This window comes from Pinus tabuliformis, chromosome 2_2 (assembly GCF_031772625.1).
Source record: "Pinus tabuliformis cultivar Carrire ecotype Pingquan chromosome 2_2, CPIR1, whole genome shotgun sequence".
Lineage (NCBI taxonomy): Eukaryota > Viridiplantae > Streptophyta > Pinopsida > Pinales > Pinaceae > Pinus > Pinus tabuliformis.
In genome coordinates, this window is record NC_142300.1 from 106,896,313 (window position 1) to 106,902,974 (window position 6,662).

The window sequence follows — 6,662 nt, forward strand, 5'->3', positions numbered from 1 at the left end:
ATCACCGCTATTCCTACATTCGGGTGATCGCTCGAATACTTTATATACCACCTCAACGTGCGGTCTTGTAGTGCACTAACCAAAGTAGCCTTTTTCATGTTATCGTCCATAACTCCGTGAGTTTCCCATACTGCCCCCACTATGAACCAAAACTGTTCTAGATCTTTGCTTCCTACTCCCTTGAATAGAAGCAACTTGATTGCACTTACCATGTTAGACTTCTAGTTTGGTGGAGGGTGTGCCAAGGCCAACCACAAACTCGTACAACTTTTGATTCAACTAATCTTCAATCCCTTCCATCGTAGGGTTCCCCTATTTCAACATCAGACACCCCTTAGGCAGATCCCGGTCCTGGCAACGGAACCATTTGTTGGCTTATTGGGTCCTGACGCAGGTTTGGAAGAGTTATTAGCCAAATAAATCGTGTGCTACCGGCCCTTTCAGTAATAGTCTACGGAGCGCGGACTGAAGTATCACCCAAGGTAGCAGGGGAGGGTGCTGGAACCAGGTTTCCGCACCCTTGGGATGTCTTGATGTGTTCTGGAGGGGTCACAAATGGGATCTGTGCCCTCACGCCACTCTGTGCCTGTGTCTGACTTTCAGGCAGGTTCGCACCTTAGCGCTTCTTAATTCTTATTATTACTGAGTGTATTATAGATCAAATCTAAATATTAGGGTCTTTAAGAAAACATTTCACAATAATAACTAGTGTGCATGATTATACAAAAGCATAAATTCTGAACATAAGCATATAATTGATAACAGATGTGTAAACCAGAATAAAGCCAGATCCGAAATGTTTCAGAATCAACTTATCTTTATTACTGTCCTTGCTCCAATACAATCTACTTTCTACCCTACACACCCAGCTGTAGGGGTCCACGCACAGAGTTGCGGACTCTACGAGGCCCCCACGTACAGAGCTGCAGAGCCTCTATCTATCTACTAACCCTTACAACCCGTACTTACATACTTAGAGAGAATACTTTCACAAACCCATATCACATCAGATCTTCCAAGAAGCTACCTCTACCCTTAGAGCCTTGCTCTATTTATACATTCCCATGGCCCACGAACCATGGGCAAGCTAACTGACTTCCTATTATTTTATATTATTTTTTGGCAGACAACCTTTTGACTTGACCTACTACATTTCATGTTTCGCACACTTCACGGCACTTTTTACAATATCATTACCCTACTTATGAGCTTTAGCCCCAAAACCATTACACGGAGCCTCCGCTACCCAACATGTCGTACATAAAGCCCCCCCAAAGGATTAGTAGTATGGAACTTGGCAACCCAAATTAGGGACCTCATAAACCAGTATGCTTTTTGGGAAATCCACAATGGAAAAACAACAAGACTTTTGTAGGATTCTTGGCAACAAATAGAATGACTAGTAAATAGGTAAGACCTCAAAGACATATACAGATTCACCAGTGATAGAAACATCCAATATGTAGATCAATTCTAGAAAGAGGAGTAGGGAACAGGAAACTAGAGGAGATGGAAGAAGAAGGAAGATTGGGGTCAGGATATAGAGAAATACCAATGGGAAGAGTTTGAAAATGAAATGAGATCAAGAAAAGTAACAATCAGAAATGACTCAGACATTTTGAGATGGGGACATACCACGAAAGGTACCCTTAGCAACAAAGGAGTGTATGACCTAAAAGCAGAACAAGATCAAGATTGGAAAGGACTTCTTTAGAAAAAAATCTGGAAGGGAGTGCGGTGGTGAAAGGTAACCCATTTCTTATGGATGGTATGAAGGGGAGAGATCTTAACCTGGGACCAACTTCCGAAAAGGGGAATCTAGGGCCAGTGCCTGTGCTGGTTATGTTAGCAAAATAGAGAGGATATGGTGCACATGCTCAACACTTACCCATTTGCAGAACATAAATGGGGTCATATGCAAGGAGTCTTCGAAAGGATGGATTGAGACCACCACAACATAAAGGAGATAATCCTCTTATGGCACAAAAACATATTCTCAAGCCCTGTACTAAACTGAGCATGGGGATTAGCCTTAAGATTAAATCTATGGGACATATGGAAAGAAAGGAACCACAAAGTATTAAAAAAAACACTACCCTAAGAACAAGTCTGGGAAGGAATAGTTCGAAACATTAGAGAAACTATATTAGTAGAACAATGGAACCTTGAAGATTGGAAAGTCCCTCCTTAGGAAGCTCAAATCCTATGAAAACCTATTCTAACAATGGAAATGCTAGCCTTAAATGCTTGGATAAAAAATAGGCTTGGTGTAGTATCCCTGGCTCACTTCACTCCCCCAGATGAAGGATTCATAAAACCTAACTTTGACGGGGCATCAAAAGGGAACCCGGGAGCTGCAGGCCTTGGTGGCGTCTTCGAGATAACCAAGCCAACATGCAATTCATATATGCTGACTCGTGTGGGATAGCAAGAAACAATGAGGTAACATTTGTTGCAATAGGACAAAGACTTAGAATAACTGTCAAAATGAGATACCGAAACATAGTGGTGGAAGGAGACTCAAGTCCGGTCATAAACACTCTCGCAAAACTGAGTAATGGCACCACATGGGATAAGCTGAGCCAAAGTTGGATAAAATATCGCCTTATACAAGAGATAGGAGAACTAAGCCAAAGGTTTGACTCTATAATGGTCCGACATGTAAGACGAGAAGGGAATAAGGCTGCAGACTTTCTGGAAAATTGGGGATGCAACCAACAAAATGGCCCATTGGAAAAATTATGGCTGGTACAACCCAGGGATGAGAGGCTTGAACCCTTGGCGGATATACTGGATCAAGATTATAGGAAAAGCTAGGAAAATGGGACTCTAGACAACCAAAACCCCAATCGGGGTGCGTTTCGGAGCGTGGAATGAATTGCAGGAAATAATGAAGAATAAAGGAAAGGTACGTCCCACCACCCCCCACATGCTCAAGGCGATGGGTGCGGTGGCCCTTAGCATGAGTACATGCAAGGGTGGTGGGAAAGGTGGTAGGGATGACGGGAGAGGCATAGAAATTAAGGAAATATGGGCAAGGATGAATTGTAATATGGTTTGTGGAGTTAGGAGTTGGAGAAGCAGAGCAGGAAGGCGACAACATCAGCAACAATAACCTTGTAGTGGAAATGGGTATGTATCCTGGTCCTTTGCCTCCCTTGTGATCTCGTCTTGGTTTGATTCTTACTGGGGGGAAAGGGAGTCACTTGGGAAAGGAAATTGGAGGAATCACAAGGGAAATTGGCTGGGCCATCGCGTTGTATTAGTTTGGCTCTGTGTCTTAGTTTTGAGGTCATCGAGAACTAATCTGGCTAGTGGCCGTGAGGCCCTTTCTGGGGGTAGCATTGAAAGCCCGGGCTTCACATGGTGTGGTCCGAGAGAGGCTAGGTGTTGGGGATGGGTAGGTAGAAGCTTGGCGGTAGAGGCTAAGGGTAGTAAAGCGTAGCTAACTGGTTGGGTAGATGGGTGGAGCAGTGGAGGCAACCTCGGTAAGAAATGGTGAAATGGGAGCAGTAGTTGCACAGAGAAACTTGCTAGGATCCCTGGGGGAGAGTAAGGTTATGACAAGGTTAGAAGTATGGTACTATCTTATTGGGCAGAGGGGACCAAGATGGCATACCACAGCAGAAGACTGGCTAGGTTGTTGCTAGGGATACCTGAATGGCCTTGGCAAGGGCCTATAAACCTTACAGGGTATGTGAGGGATTGGAGAGGGAGGAGTGAAAATATTGAATGGATATGGAGATTGGCCATGTATCATGACTGGCCCATCAACCACCCTACCCCTTGTTCTATGTGTAATTGAGTTAAGAAAAAGAATGGAGAGAATGCCAACATTGAAAATTCCAAGCAAGACAATAAAATGCTTCAAAGCTTGAGGAGAACACCTCTTTCTTGTGAAAAGGTATTGAATAGTGAAAATGTGGCTTAGCCAGCCAGAGGAAGGGGTCGCGGAATATGAAATCAGGAACCTACAAAGGAAAAAGACCCGAGCACATCAGAACCCCACAGAGGAAGGAAGTCAATTGAGCATCTCATTAATGGAGCTGCGACAACATACCGGGAGGGAATGGACGAAGGAATTCACAATTTGTAATAGAATGGGAGGAAGAAATCAAGTAGAGCAATGAAACAGAGGAGGAGATAGAGAATTATAGGACATTAGTCCGAGACCTTGGGAATACCAAAGGAAGGATAACCCAATTCAAGTAGATGTTATACGTCTACTGGCTTATGAAAAGCCTATTGGGGAAGGCCATGGAACAAATATCGGTGGGGATGGCTCTCTCTCTCCAAGAAATTCCAAACTACAAACTAGATTTGCAGTGAATCCAGTTCCAACTTCATAAGCAAGACATCCGATTGGACACAATTCAAAGGCACATCCCATGCATCATAGAATTGACTGAGATTCTTGGAGAAACTATCAAGGATCTGGCACTGGTAGAATCGACATCGGAAGAGTAGCGTGGATAATCAGTTTACCTGGATTCTTTTTTATTTTATATGTGGTTAGCATTTACTTTACATTATGCATGCTTATGGATAGATAGACATATAGAGTCTCGCCATGAGACAGAGACATATTTAGCTTGGTTAGACAGATTGAATATTTACTATTTTGGATGGCCTACAATGAGGATAGGTGGCCAAAAAACTTGGTTTCCCACTGGGAAATCTGAGGCCACCTAACCAACCTATGTGGTGTAAACTGGCTTATTATAAATAGAAAATTAAGGGTCCTTCTTAACAAAAAAAAATCAAACCGAGTAAGCAATTTCCTTTTCTTAAGGTATTATAGACCAAGGTTGGTCTCAATCAATGTTAATAAATAATATCTTCATTATCATAAATACCAACCTAGATCCATATTAGCCTTGAATCTATCAAGAGCCAAGAGGGATCAAATCTCTCGAGGTGTAAACCTATATTTTGAGTGCAAAAATTGAGGAAGCTTTGCACCTTGAGAGATGTTATCCCTCTCAGTGCTTGATATATCCATGGTTAAGATGGGTCTAGGTTTCTTTTAGTCGCGTGTGGTCACAAAAAATTGATTGAACATCTAATTATGTCTAAGATTAATTAGACCATTCTAATTTTAAATTGCTTAGTTACCTCAGTTTTTTGAGATGATAAATATTGTTAATCACTTGAATGATGAAAAATTGTGAAATAAAATTTTTGAATGCAAAGTGAAAATGTAATAGTGTTGAATGATAGAAGATGTAAATAATAAGAATGTCGCCAATTACAAATAGTCTTCGTTTTGATCAATATCAAACTATGTTCTTCTATTGTTCTTATTGTCACACTTGTTAGTTTTTTCATCTTTTCATATCAATCATATAAAAAAAGAGGGTGAAATCATAGACAATTCAAATATTTGATTCGAGCTATTGTAGTGAAGATCATACCTTCTCTATTTCTCTCCAATATTAATAGTAGCGTTCTCCAAAGTGAATTATTGTGATTTATGGAGTGTTAAACCCCAAGTGAGTTTCACTGGTAGTTGTTTTCTATTACCTCATTTGAATGCAAAGTGACTAACAATGTTGGATGATAGAAAATGTGAATAATAAGAATGTATTCAATTACAAATACTTTACAATTTCAAGAAGCAAACATTATAGGTAAGTGATCATTTTAATCAAGATGAAAATTTAAGTATTTTATTTATGGTTGAATTACTATAACAAAAAAATAAATGCACATCACCAATAACTTTTTTTGCTTGCACTAAAATTAATACACACTATTAATGCAATTGCTTTGAAATTAATGTACACCATACATCTAGTGATGTCAAATCAGAAATAAACATCTACATTGAAATCAACACATCTAGTGCAAGCAATCAAATAGGATTAGAAATCAACATCTACACTAAAATCAATGCATCTAGTGTAAGAAATCAAATAGGATTAGAAATCAACACTACACAAAAACCAATGCATCTAGTGCAAGAAATTAAGTAAGATTAGAAATCAACAACAACATTGAAATCAATGCATCCAGTGCATTCAACCAAATCGGATTAGGAATCAACATCTACAATGAAATCAATGTATCTATTTCACTAAAAATCCAAAATATTCATGAATTTCTAAATCCAACTTATTTTAGCTTCTATAAAAGCCTTACATCGTCGTCCTCTATGGTTAATAATGTTAAATATTATATTAATACTGTATAATATATGTATTTTTTTATGTGTGTATTTTTCTTCTTCCCCCTCTTTCTCCCCCACCATCCATAAATATATATATATATATATATATATATATATATATATATATATATATATATATATATATATATATATATATATATATATATATATATATATATCCCTCTCAACACTATCTTTCTAGACATTTAAAGCATTATCAATCATTAGTCCAATACCTCACCTTATATTTTTAGGATTTAACATTTCTCCAATTCCAAGACTTCAAAATGCAAGTGTTGATCTTTTGGATAATATTGCATCCAAACACATACCACTATGAGATTATAGTCCTGATTGATTCTCTATAGAATTAATTTTTAGACCTTCTATTCCCGATAATATCACCAATTGGCGAGTTTTTAATGACAATCTAGATATCGTATATTTTCTAACATCCGAAGGCTCATATGATGACTAGATAATAGCTGAAGAC